General features: G+C 32.3%; 2 pseudogenes; one reads left to right on the forward strand and one right to left on the reverse strand.

The window, feature by feature from the left end:
* The window catches only part of LOC128183616 (deleted in malignant brain tumors 1 protein-like), a 492,435-nt pseudogene that overhangs the window by 70,495 nt on the left and 406,792 nt on the right, over window positions 1–15,148 (reverse strand).
* Window positions 228–3,564, forward strand: LOC128183448 (uncharacterized; annotated as a pseudogene).

Consider the following 15,148-nt stretch of genomic DNA (forward strand, 5'->3'; position numbering starts at 1 on the left):
TAAAGCATCTAATATTATTTTATGCTGCAGCTCTGAACTTACATGTACGTGGAAGGGGTTTGGGACGAAAAAAAACCCACTAAATTAATCACTTCAAGGAAATATTTAATTTGTAGTAAAAAAAAAAATCACAAAGCAAATAAAAAATATTTGACTATAACAATATTGATTCAGGATGAGAGAGAGAGAGAGAGAGAGAGAGAGAGAGAGAGAGAGAAAGAGTTTGTTTAACCTCTACGCGCATGCGAATCAAATTAAGCCAATCAAAAATCGAGAGAATTCTGAACCCGCCAAGCTGCGATGGAGATAACATGTCGGATTCGAGTGAAGTAGCGAAGTAGATCTATCAGAATTTAGTGCTCTTGGACTGATGAATCATCAGATTCGTACATCGACGAAATCTTTAGGAAAACATCCATTGTCAAGACTATTGTCAAGTGCCGAAAGGGAAGAAAAAGTCACCACCATGTCAAGCAGGTAGAGCGCTCGTGAGAAACAAGATGGCGAAACAGTCCCACAACGTCAGTCCTTTGCCCCAACTTCTGTTCTTACATGTAGCAGCACCTTGGAGAAAGGTTCGCCGGCCAGTAGTACCAGTTGTTTAATAGGTATGGTGGTGATTACGGTATCGATAAACAAGCGTCCCATTAACACATGCTTTTGTAATTTTATAGTTATTTCCCCTTGTGAACATGATTATTTCCCTTGTAAGAAGTAGGCCTACAGTCAACTCGTAACCAAACTGATTTGTAATCAAAGAGTCGGTTAGTCCGAGTGAAAAATAACTTCAAATTACATGATTATGCCCACAGTCATAACTTTTTAATATTGATATTCATTTAAATAAATATTGTCGGGTATGTCATATTATCAAATTACCATATTATCTACCGGTATAAGTATTTGTACTCACAGATGCTTGGGGACGGGACCCCAACCCCCATATTCACCCCCTCCCCCCCCCCCCACATTCACAAGTTATTTTTTCACCATTTGACACCTTATGAAATTAAAGAGACCATCATCTCCAGCCGGTCAGTACTTTTTCAGTTATGAGCCCGTCCTATGATATCGCGGTAGTTATATTATTTTGTTAAAAAATCTATCAATACGAAAATATTTCCAGAAACTAATGTTTTGTGAGTTTATATACCTCAGTAATGTTTAACGTGTCTGTTTTCAATGTCTAAAAATATTCCGACATCAAATGTCAATTTCAGCGCGTGCTACTATAAGTAAACAGAAATACCGCGATACCATAGAACCAGCGATATGATAGAAACAAGTATAAATAATTTAAGGATTTCCTAGCGAGGTGTCAAATTTTACAAGATGGTGTCTGCTGACATTGCAAATTTTTTGCTTTTTGTACCAGGGGTATATATTTTATTTCTACATAGCTTTTGCGTTAATTGTGTTTTTTAAATGTAGCATAAATCAACATATAGTTAAAAATAAATGATAAAAAAATAACCCAACAATGGAGGGGGGGGGGGAGCAATGATTAAACACACAAGTTTTAAATTTAATCAATGTTGATTATAATTTGTCCCAAGTTATTGTTTCCATCACTTTTTGATGATTTTTTATAAAAATACACCTATACTCAAATAGAAGTACAGTTGAAATCGATGAAATGGAAAATAAATCCATGATATCTCCACTCAATGACACATCATTTTTCACTCATAAAAGTTCACAGGAAGGTAAATTTCTTACGGAAATTTATAATAGGAATTGTCTACATCTTTTCACCATCTGGAAATCACTTGGAATATATACCTTGCACAATTTTCGTTATCCAGGCTATTTCATGGCTGGTGCAATGAAAAATCCCCATAGACTATTTTGAGTTGTATATTGAGATCTGAAGGGGCAAAAGCCAAAGGGGTGTTTCAAAACAGATAATCTGAAGATATTTCATATCTATTTTGAGGATGAACATAATTTGAGCACATAGGTATTTATGACTATCAAAATATCAAGAAAAAGTGAACGAAGAAAAAACTCGGGACAGAGTGTAGCTATTAACCAAGAATTGCTACCCATTATAGTCACAATCTGTGACCTATTGATTAAGAGTCGGCTTGGGTATACGAGTCTGTTTGGGTACGACTTGACTTGATTCCCCTTAGAGGCCTAGAATAACTCTTCAATGCCTGTATTTTGATTTATTTTCACTATTTTGATGAATAGGACCAGCATCGTGGCCACTTTTCAAGTTGAGAAAGATTGAGTTTCAGCAGGAAAAAATCTTGGAGGGGCAGAAGGAAATCATCACTAAATACTCTCTGAAAGTAATCCATCGCAAAAGAAAGGAAATAAGAAAGTTAAAATATGTGTACCCAGCCAAGTACATGTAAGTATATTTGATGTCAATAAAATATTGGTCTGATTTGCTATATTTAACATATAACCACAAAAAAATATAGGGATGGGACAATACACCAGTGCATCACGGTATATACTTTGACGATATTTGGATCGATACATTTACCATTAATACAACGATACTGTAGCGAACTACTATTTTATTTTCATAAAATATCCGAGCTTCATATACCAGCTATTTTAATTCCGCGCGCCTAATTTGAAAGTACAAAGATGGCAGAAAACCTCGTAAAGTTGTCAAATCGAAGCTAAATCTGGAGTGTGGAAAACTTTCGGATTACTTGTTTATGAAAAGTAGTGAATACAAGACGAAAGTAATTTGTAAATTGTTCAACGTTCATTTTAAATATAATGAAATCACTTTGGACATGTTGTAATACATAGACAGATTCAATAAATTTTAAGCCCTTATTCATGTTTTCATTAAGTTGCAATGTATCGTGATATGTATTATATCACATCTCATGTATCGTGATTTGTATCAAATCTGCTAAGTAAAGTATCGTCCCAGCCCTGAAAAAATTCATGACTGAATTGAAGCTGCAGATTTTTTTTTCAGTGATTAATCTATTGTAGCTTTTTGTTTAAATGTTTTTTGAATTAGGTTTTGCTGGAATCTTGTTTGGGTGGGGGGGGGGGGGCTAAGAATTAGAGGATTATGCGGTACATTCTTTGACAAAAAACAGGAATTAAAACAGTAGGCTTCATCTGAACACAACATTTTACAAAGCTTTGGCTAAAATAAATAAAAGAATTGAGTGATAAAGCCTTTCATTTTTGTTGTACACCTGATTTCCACACCTAAAACTCATGATGTTCTGTATACCTTACTGATTTTTTTTTTGCATGTTTGAATGTAATATTGCTGAGACATAACATACATATATTTGATAAGCATAAATGTTGTGACTGGCTTGTATATTAATATATATTCAATCATTTGTACACATCTAAAATTTTTGTTAACTGTATTATACAGGCTTATACTGTAATGTACATGTGGAGCGTATTGAGAGGAGTTATCTCAATATCAGCAACTATATAATTGTATGGCCTTGGTATGATATTTTGTGAATGCATACTTTCAGATTGCTGTGCATGATGGATACTCCCATGGAATTTCCCCAGGAATTGTAGTGAAAAATTAAATCTGATGATGGAAACCAAATATTGGAGTAAAACTTTTTAAAGAATTAATAACTTAGACCACACCAATAAAAATTTTTGTTTGCAGGGTTCGACACTAACCTTAGTCTGTTAGTCACAGACTAATAGATTTTCATACGGATTAACAAAATTTCTGTCTAGTCAGTCCGGTCAAACTAATAAAAAGTTTTGCTTACAAAAATGTGTAAATTAACGATGTGTGATTGTCGACATTATAATGGAAAACACTGACTGTATTTTTATTATCTAGCATATGATACATTGCAGTGATTATAGAGTTACCGAGCAAAACAACAGAGGTATGCAGGATATTATGAGTGACTTGATTTTTTCTTTGCCGTAAGGGGATGTCCGAGAATATTAATAGGTTACAAGCGCACGTGTTCACAACAACAGCTTCGAAAGGGACGCTTATGTGTTTTTAAAAAATATAGGTGAAACGAATCTCCTGTGAGTTGTTTAATTTAAATGAATTGTTTTACGTTAAATAATTTGTGATAAATTGCTTATTATTTTAAACAGATTTTTAAAGAAGTTAGACAATGAAAAGAACAAGGTAGCTCATAGCCTGGATCTAATTTGCATAGATCTATTTATAACATATGTAATGGCGGCATACACCTAGTACACAGATATAGTGAATACGCAGCACATTGCTATGTACTGCATAGCACAATACAACTAAACATGTGCAACACCTGTAAGAAAAACATTATAGTGTATATTATGCACCCCTTTCTTACAAATGCTATTTAAAAACTCCATACTATATATAAGGCAAATACGGTAATGCTTTTTAATTTATTTCTGACGGGCACATAAAATTGCCTGCGGACTAGTTAAAATGAACAGGCACTAGTCCGGCTGGACTAATGCATCAAACAGTTAGTGTCGAACCCTGTGTTTGTCAGATCCCCCGCTCTTGTATTTAAATAAAACTTTACAAATAATATTATAATTTTTGTTGCAATGTCATATTTTAGATGCAATAAACAGATATTTCCTGTCTATGCAAGATAAAGGAAGGAGAGAGTCGATTCTTTCAAGAAAGGAATGGATCTGTATCAAAGGAAACAAGGGTATGCCCAATTATATGCACTGCATGTTTTGAGAGTCTAGACCATACATATGTTCAAATGTCCCTGTTTACAACTGCCAAAATCATGAACTTGTATTGAAGTTCTAATTTATGCTGTATTATATACAGTGACTGTTTTAACTTACCTTTTAAGATTAATAAGGAGTTTTGATGTATAAATCGCATTTGCAGATAAGGCAAGAATTAACAGAAATGTAAATACTTGTTATTATGCCCCCTTCAGACAAGGGAGGGAATACTACATTGCTGTTGTTGATCGGCCGGTCCACCAACAATTTTCTTTAACACAGAGGTTGCTCCTATTGATATGAAATTTGACACACAGATTCATCATAATAATATTTTGGTCAAGTTTGATTTAGAGTCTAATTGAGCAATTTTTGACAGAGTTATGCCCCTTGGATATGGGAAAATCCCAATTATTTGCTTTTTCGTTCATTTCTTTGTAGAGGTCTCCAAGGAAGAAGGGGACAATTGTATTTCACAAATATCTCTTGTTTTTTGAAATATATAGTCTCATAACTGCAATAGTGTGTGCAGACAAATTTTCATGATGCACACACGCCTGTTACTCCTCTTTCAAAAAACAATGATTTAATGCTTAAATAAATTGTCTGAGGAATTTAAAAGAAAAGTCTGAACATTTTACAATGTTGGCTTTTTAAAGACAATATGTGTGTATAAACATGTGTATTTATGTGTGTATATATGTTGTAGAAAATGGAAGTTATACTATAGACAGGCTGTCAGGCTGTATTTAAACAAAAGACCTCCTGGGATGAGGAGAAAAAGAAACAAGAAGAACCTGTATTTCTTGTCGAGTACTTGATGATGTCATCAGAATATGAAAATGATTGGGAAGATGACACAATATATGAAATCACATCTCTAAAGTGGCGCTCTGACGAATGTTTAATTGGACACCGAAAGTTCCGCTCTGAAATCCAAATGTTCAAAAAGGCAAAGTATAAGACGTATACCGGTAAGGACCAACAATGAATCATCTAGAGACAAACCAAAAAATATATCAAATGAACAGAAATGGGCCATTTGAGATTTTTAAAAGAGTTGCAACTGTCATGTATAATTAGCTCACCTGAGCTGAAAGTTATTCTATGGTTTTACTGATATGCAAGCATTTTGACATATACTGTTACATTGTTGATTGTATAAAATTGTTAACTCCGTCCCATGGACAATTTTTGTTCCTCGCAAGAGGTTCATATTTTGATGTAGGTTTATTATCCATGTATAAAGAGTTGTTTAACACTTCTTGAGAACTGCAAAGCTCAATTTGTGATATGACTGTAAAATCATTGCAAAATAGCTTGATGTATTGTTGTGGTATGATGAACCTAAAAATATGCTGGGTATTTTTTTAAATACAGGATCTGATATTACTTGTTCAACGCATACTGTTATATAAAAGAATATTCATTGTGTATTTTTTTATTGTTGAATTTTTTTTATGCTGATCAATTACAGATTAAATTTGGCCATTATGATTTTCAATTTTTGTCATATTGGCATGTAACCAAGTCATACTTTTTTTTATCTCAATTTATTTACAAATATGTTTAAGTTTATTTCCAGTAATTAGTGCATACATCTCTATAGCATAATAGAACTGGACAGTAGGAAGTTATTTATTTTTAAAGGGAGCTCTGTTGGCAGTTAGTTGCAGATCTTGATACCCAAGTAGGAGAAAGGTGGCGTCTCTGACCGATCCTTTTGCTCTTGCTTGTGGGCGAGTGAGGCTTCCCTGTCAAAGGCTTGTATAAGTTTAAAATCATAGATCAAATTATAAACTAATCACATATATGAGTGATATAAAGTGGTTATTTTAATGAATATTTTATCATAATTTGTTTCTTTTGTTCTAAGTAAAGAGTTAAAGACTAGATTTTTGATAATTTATTGAGTAAAGAGTAGTTTTTATGGACATCTAGGCAGTTATACAGGACTTTTTGTATGTATTCTTTCAGAGCTTGTTCCTGAAACTTGGGCGTAGACTAGAAAATTTACGGAAAAAATACAATTTTTATCTCAAGTTATTTTAATCTACATATTTGTACAAGTTTCACTTATATAATTTATTAGCTTAATTAGCTCTATAGTGAACAAAATTTGTTGTTAAAAATATACAGGAGACAATGCAAGAGTATTTTGAAAGGGCTTTGCTGGCAGTAAGTTGCAGATCTTGATACCCAAGTAAGAGAAAGGTGGTGTCTCTGACCGATCCTTTTGCTCTTGCTTGTGGGCGAGTGAGGCTTCCCTGTCAGTTTCTTACAGATGCAAGGAATAAACAAACAAGACTTGATAAGACATTTCTGAGTAAAATAATGGGGAACTGTTTTCTTTTTATGATAAGTAAGATTGAGTTGAATATTTATAGTGTCATAACTATATTTTACATTCTGTACATGCATATGCCAGGTCTTATTTCAGACCTTAATAAGATAGACTAGAAGAATTTTTATTGAAAGTGAATTTTAAGCAGGAGACAATGAAAGAGTATTTTGAAAGGGCTTTGCTGGCAGTAAGTGGCAGATCTTGATACCCAAGTAAGAGAAAGGTGGTGTCTCAGACCGATCCTTTTGCTCTTGCTTTGGGCGAGTGAGGCTTCCCTGTCAGTTTCTTACAGATGCATTTCTGAGTAAAATATTGGGGAAACTGTTTTCTTTTTATGATAAGTAAGATTGAGTTGAATTTTTATAGTGTCATAACTTTTTTAGATTTTGTACATGCATATGCTTGATCTTATTCCAGACCTTATTAGGATAGACTAGAAGAATTTAATTGAATTTCCATGATTTAAATTTACCATTTCGCCAAATTTTGATAATCAATTATTGTTTGCATTGGAAGTTTGTGTAAATTAAAATTATTTTATATACGTTCCAAAATGTTAACTGAATAGTCTGGTCATTAGAATATGTATTTTTCTTTTCTGTATAATAAATTTTCAATATTATAATGTAAAACCTAAGGAATTTTTTTTAAAATCACATGAAGTGTTTAAAATTAGAGATGCACATGTACATCCTATTATTGAATAATTTGTTCATTCAATTTAGTATAATTTGGTATTTGTATGCATCATATATATAAATATATAGGGGTTTTTCAATGCTATTACATATAATATGATTGTTAATATATATCTTCTCTGAAGTGGTTTTCATGGAAACTCTTATCTATTTGCAGTTATGAACTATAGAGTATGTATGTAGTATGTATGTTTCTATGAAAACATGCTATTTTCAAAATACATGTACTAGGAAAGAGAATTTGTGTGTGCGTGTGTATGTATTTTAGTGACCAGTAAATAAGTAAAAAAAATTGATTACTTCAGTATTGTCAACTTTCAACAATTGCTTTTCTTTATCCACATGCATTATATAGAAAAACTGACTTTGTGTTGTAATTTATGTTGTATATGAAAATACGCAAGTTAATCTAGAATTTGTTATTTGCAGACCATGCAGCAATTTTTATGGGTCTGTTTCAGTTGTGTTTTTTTCCCTACTAGTCCATATAGATTCTATTATTTCCATTTAATGTGTATTAGCCTGCATTTGCTTAAGTCAAATGTGCATTTCACAATTCCAAATTTGGACATTTTACCTAAGTATTTTTTAAGAACTATATCAGAAATTGTAATGGCATCCATTCCATATGTATCTGATCATGACGTACGTATTGTAATTTTCTAAATTGTGACTTTTATGCTTAAAACTTTGAAATGAATACATGTATTTATTTTTTTTACATCATTGAGACTTTAACATGCAATAAAATCGAATCTTAAGTGGACTTGTGTGTGATTTTAAAAAAAAAAACAATTTCAAAGAAAACAACTGGATGTTTGAAGTTATATAAAGATGTATGCAGGTGGTATAATTATTTAATTAAACGAAAATAATAATGACGTAAAATATATACAATTCCAGTTTATATTGGCAGGTTTAATCAAAATATTATCGTCGCATAAACAAGAGGTATAATGTAAGTTGATAAAAGCGTTTATTTGAATGTTTTAGGAAGTTTAAGGTATCCGTATATAATTTAATTATTGACAGTTTTATAATGTAAAATGTAAATTAAACGAGAACAAATAATGAATTAAAATTCAACATTAAATTTTATTAACCAAACAAATTAAATATATCCATTAAACTTAATTTTTTGAGCATGTTTAATGAAAATTATACGTTTTATATACAAGAGGTATAATGTTAGTTTACGGAACACTTAAATCTGTACGTATGAGTAAGTTTAAAATTTTTCCGACATTAATAAATTTGTTCTTTTACGGAATCCAGTAAACTCATATTAAATGCTAATTATTTTTAAACGTTTTCGGGCACACAATATGTAATACTACATACTTAAATTTTAAATAATCGTAACGTTTAAATTGCATTTAAGGTGAAATTAAACGCGACTTTTCGTGCAGTGTTATCCAAAGAAAAAATTACATTTAACTTAAAACGTTTAATTATAATATATATTATTCTGTTCATAACTATATATGATAGAAGTTTAGCGTGTTCGACATGTTAATTTATTATAGCCACGTTCTCAGATTACTATCTTGCACCTTTAATGTGAAAATGAAAGTCTTGTTGTTTGATAATTGACCACTTTGAAGAAAGCACCCTTCGAACTGTTGATTAATTACATAACAATTGATGATCTGCAGTCATAAATAAGCTGGGGCTATATATGTTCTGAGCTGTTTTTCGCTGTTCAAAGTGACACAAGATTTTCGGTAGCACGTGGCGATTGAATTTACGCTATAAAGAAAGTTGAAATTTACAAAGACTGACCGAATAAAAAAAACGGATGGGAAAGAGAAACACGCTCAGGAGAAAATGTTACACATAAGAAGAAGTCACTATCAAATGATTTTCGACAGATCTGGAATTAAAAAAAAAAGAGCACTTGGCAGCGGGGCGGTGGGAGGGCAACACAGAAATAAGTTCGTTTTTCACAATGAAACTAACGACCATGTAAAAACACTACAGAAGTTATAAATATGTGACCGATAGAATCTAAACAAAACTTGTTTCAAAACTCATGTGAATATTCTTTAAAATAATCACCGAATGCCTTAATTCAGGGCATTCTTTTATCGTGTCAGCACCTACCGCAAACATGGCACTTTGATCATAATTTGATTTGATTTTTTAAATTACCTTGTACGCTGTCGTATAAATCAATGCTAAATCAACTGTACGAGTAAAATAAATTTATCTGTTCATCTGAAACCAATATAATAGTTTAAAACAAAATAAAAATAGTTGCGTTCGTACAAAATACCAAACAAGCACGCGTGATAAGGTACATGTAGAGGTCACTTGCGCGGGATCTCCTCGGCCATGTGCGAGGGATGATCATTATTTAAAGGTTTTAATATTAATGTTGTTGTTTTTTTTTTTGTTGATTGAAAACATTATTTGTACAGTTTTTAAAAGATTTAAGACTTACAAACCAACCATTCAAATATGTCTCACGAGTATTTCCGATTTGAGGTAATATCGCTTTTATTAATTTTCAGAACGACTTTTTAATTTACTCTCCAATGTTTAATTTAACTAAATACAAAATGAACAAACTTTTATAACATAAAATTAAAACAGTGTACAGTGTATTAACGGTTATATAAACTCAAACACGTTCATATTCATGTAAGTGTGCGGGTGCGAATCTTGTGTATTAGATAACCGTTTACCGCTAGGTAGTGCAGCCGTGGATGATTTCGTCGGCCGCGGGCGAAGGATAGATTACATAAAGGTTTAACACATACACACGCACAGCTAAGAACCTAGGAAGATTTGAAAAGTTTGCAATTTAATGACTAAATTCTATCAAATAGAAATTCTTTTTTTTACTTAAAGCCCACAATTGATATATATGTCTGATATTGCATTAGATTGAGAATGGCATTGCTTTTATTAATTAACTGAACGATTTCTTAATTGACACCCTATCGTTTAATCCAATTGAAGAATAAACCTTTATGTGTAATCAAAACTGAAATAATTCTTCAGTTCGCAGCTAAATTAACTCATATATGAGAGACGCACTCTTGTGTATTAGATAACCGCTGATCGCTAGGTAGTCCAGCCGCGACCATGGTGACCGATTTTCTCGGCCGTGGGCGAGGGAGAGCTTACGTAATAATACACATCTCTGATTCAAGGTAGATTTTAAATGCATGCAGAATGATAACTAAAATGTAATGCATAGAATTTTTTTTTCAATAAGTATTTTGTGTTTTACTAGAAAAGAAAAAGAAAGTTTTGTTTTTGGATTCTCGTCTTTAAGAATTGTACACTATAAGAACTAAACGACAATAACTTTAACTTCTATAAAAAAAAAAGCATGTGTTCTAAATTTTTTTCTCATGAATTAAAGCCTCCTGTATAAACCATAATACTTTCTTTGGTAACTTTTTGCCAGTTTTACGCGCAAAATTAAAGACTTTCGTTAACTTGCCAAATGAAAGCAGGTACATGTTAACATGTAAAGCTTTTTACACTCATACTACACAAATCACTTACAAAATAACATTGTAACGACCTTTATGAGATCCCAACAAACAACTTTTCCAGCGACAGCAATATCGAAATCCTAACCGTTTTCGAGTTATTAAGGAAAATCTTTTGAGGGCTACTGGCCCTTAATTTAAGGGGCCAGCCCTTTTTTATTGGTGTCAAATGAAAGCCCTTAACATTATGCACAACTTTTGTTCTATATGTATTTAGGAAATATTTCAAACTAAAAAGTTACGGAACTAATACATGAGAAAAATTTTGCTATTTTTAAAACATAGATTTCGATTGATTAATTCGAGTGGAATAATTGGAAGAAACTAAAATCAAAAAATCAGAGGACAATATTCAAAGTGTCAATAATAAAGATTTTTAGCTATAAATTATTTGCTACGGACCATTTCGGAGCCTTTGTCTGGAAACTAACGCCCCTAATATTTTAGAAAAAGGGGAATAACTCAAAACCGGAAGTTGCGATTTCAATTTTTTTTGTGCTCTAGATACCTAATTCAGTTTGTAATATACAGTGAAAATTTAAATGAAATCAGATGACAACCAAAAACGTTATTGAGGATTTAAAAACGTCTAGAAGAAGAAAAATAACTAGAGCAAAGCTCGTTGCAAAGCAACGAGTGGGTCTTCCAGTGGTGTCGGGAGTAAAGATAGAAGTTCCTGTAAGAAGCAGAGTTCTAAAACCAACTACAAAGAAAACAAAAAAAAATATTTTTAATGAATCGAAAAATTCTTAGTACGACTTAACAATGTCTGAATGATTTCAAGAACGAATTAACAAAAACCTTTACAATTTCTAGAACGACTTAATAAAAAAAGTCCCGAATGTCTTCAAGTACGAATTGACAATTTCCGAATTATTTGAGGTACGAGTTATTTTAATTTTTAACATAACTCTATTTTCTTAACCAAGAACGTGGAATCAAAATTTCCGGAAAACTCAATTTTTAAATCCCAATATTTTTGTAATGCATCGTCCGATTTTAAAACGTATTTCAGTTTTAAATTAAGCTTAATAAAAGCTCCTTTGTTGCTTCATGATTTTTATCAAATTGTTGGTCAGAAAGGAGTTATTATGAAAAGACTTAATAGCCCTTCTGGCCCCTAATTTGAGGGGTCAGCCTCTTTTTTTATATCCAATAAAAGGTCTCGCTTATATAAACATATTTTGTTTACAAATGTTCACGGATGGTTAACCGTTATCGAGATATCTAAACAACTGTATTTTTGGGGCCGACCCTTTAACTCTTTACCGGGGCCACTAGCAACAAAATGTATGGTATCATATTGTTCAGAACATAATTTTGAACAACTTTTGTTCTACATTGCTTTTAAAAATATTTCTCCTTTTTCAGATATTAATGATCAAAGTTTTGAATTCTGGCCCCTTGAAACCCCTAATTATGTAATATATGACTAAGGTATGATACTGTAGAGATAAACAGCTGTACAATGAACATTTTTGCTTCTATAATTAATAACAAATTATTGTTCAGTAAAGGGTTCTTGTAAGAAGATTTAAGACCCCTCTTGACCCCTAATTGGAAGGGCCAGCCCCTTTCTCTTGATATCAAATGAAATGTCTTGCAAATATAAACATATTTTGTTCAACAAGTATTCACGAAATGTTAACCGTTCTTAGGATATCTTTACAAATGTGTTTTAGGGGCCGGCCCTTTATCTCCTAAATGGGGTCATGAAGAAAAAGAATTAAGGTGGCATATTGTACAGAACATTAATTAAAGCAACTTTTGTTCTACGATGCTTTTCAAAATATTTCTCCTTTTTCATATATTAATGATCGAAATTTTGAAATTCTGGCCCCTTGAAACCCCTTATGACGTAACATATGACTTAGGTATGGTACTGTATAGATAAACAGCCGAACAATGAACATTTTTGCTTCTATAATTAATAACAAATTATTATTCAGTAAAGAGTTATTGTAAGAAGACTTTACAACCCTCTTGGCCCCTAATTTGAGGGGCCAGCCCCTATTTCTTGATTTTGAACGATATCCCGTGTATTTTGAAACAACTTTTGCATTACATGTTTTAACTAAATATTTATACATCAAAAGATATCACAGAAAATGTGCAAAAATTTCGTGAAAAAATTTGGTGCCAATTTTCAGGTTCAGGCGAGCTTTGAGGCCTTTAGCAATTTTCATCATTGGAAGCATGGGGATACATCTATATTCATTCATCTACAATCCCTGAAAATTTCAAGCTTCTATCTTGATTAGTTTCGGAGGAGATGCGTGGACAAAATGACCCTTAAAAATTTACAAAATCGTCAATATCTGAAACCGGAAGTGACGTCATCATTTAAAAATTTTATAATATGTAGCACCGATCATGCTTTATCCGTCCTAAAAATTTTGTGCGAATCGGTTGGGTAGTTTTTAAGAAATAGCGCTCCAAAAAAGTCAGAAAAAGAAAAAAAAGAATAATTAAATATATTTTGTTCAACAAGTGTTCATGAAATGTTAACCGTTCTTGAGATATCTGTACGAATATGTTTTAGGGGCCGACCCTTTAACTCCTAAATGGGGTCATAAACAAAAACATTTAAGGTAGCATATTGACAAGAACACCATTTTAAGCAACTTTTGTTCTACATTGCTTTTAAAAATATTTCTCCTTTTTCAGATATTATTGATCAAAGTTTTGAACTTCTGGCCCCTTGAAACCCCTAATTACGTAACATATGACTTAAGTATGATACTGTATAGATAAACAGCATTACAATGAACATTTTTGCTTATATAATTAATAACAAATTATTGTTCAGTAAACAGTTAATGTAAGAAGACTTTAGAGCCCCCTTGTCCCCTAATTTGAGGGGCCAGCCCCTTTTTTTTATATCAAAGGAAAGCTCGTGAAAATTGAAACAACTTTTGCTTTACATGTTATAACAAATTATGTGCACATCGAAAGGTATTACAGAAAATGTGCAAATATTTCGTGGAAAAATTTGTTGCTAGTTTTCAGGCTCAGGCGAGCTTCGAGGCCTTGAGCAATTTTCATAATTGGAAGCATGCGGGTACATCTATAGACATTCATCTACTACCCCTGAAAATTTTAAGCTTCTATCTTGATTAGTTTCGGAGGAGATGCGTGGACAAAATGACCCTTAAAAATTTACAAAATCGTCTATATCTGAAACCGGAAGTGACGTTATCATGCACAAATTTAATTATATGTAGCGACGATGATGTTCTATTACTCCTAAAAATTTCGTGCAAATCGGTTGGGTAGTTTTTGAGAAATAACGCTCCAAAAAAGTCAGAAAAAGAAAAAAAAGAATAACTAGAGCAAAGCTCGTTGCAAAGCAACGAGTGGGTCTTCCGTTAATGTCGGAAGTAAAGATGGAAGATCCTGTAAGAAGCAGAGCTCTTAAACCAATAGCAAGAGTAACAAAAATATAAAATATGAAAAAAATCGAATTATTCCTGGTACGACTTAACAAAATACGAATGATTTTAAGTACCACTTAACAAACACCGATTTCATGAACGACTTAACAAAAAAAAAACGAATGTGTTCAAGTACGACTTAACAATTTTTTTGGTACGAGTTAATTTTAATATAAACATTACGCTTTTTTTTAAACCAAGGACGCGGAATCAAAATTTCCGGAAAAATCAATTTTTAAACCCCGATATCTCTGTAATGCATCGTCCGATTTTAAAACGGGTTTCGGTTTTAAATTAAGCTTAATAAAAGCTTCTTTGCTGCTTTATGATTAATATCAAATTATTGGTCAGAAAAGAGTTATTATGAAAAGACTAAGTAGCCCTTCTGGCCCCTAATTGGAGGGGTCAGCCCCTTTTTATGGATATCAAATAAAAGGTCTCGCTAATATAAACATATTTTGTTCTACAAGTGTTCATGAATTGTAAACCGTTCTCGAGATA

This window comes from Crassostrea angulata, chromosome 5, assembly GCF_025612915.1.
Source record: "Crassostrea angulata isolate pt1a10 chromosome 5, ASM2561291v2, whole genome shotgun sequence".
Lineage (NCBI taxonomy): Eukaryota > Metazoa > Mollusca > Bivalvia > Ostreida > Ostreidae > Magallana > Magallana angulata.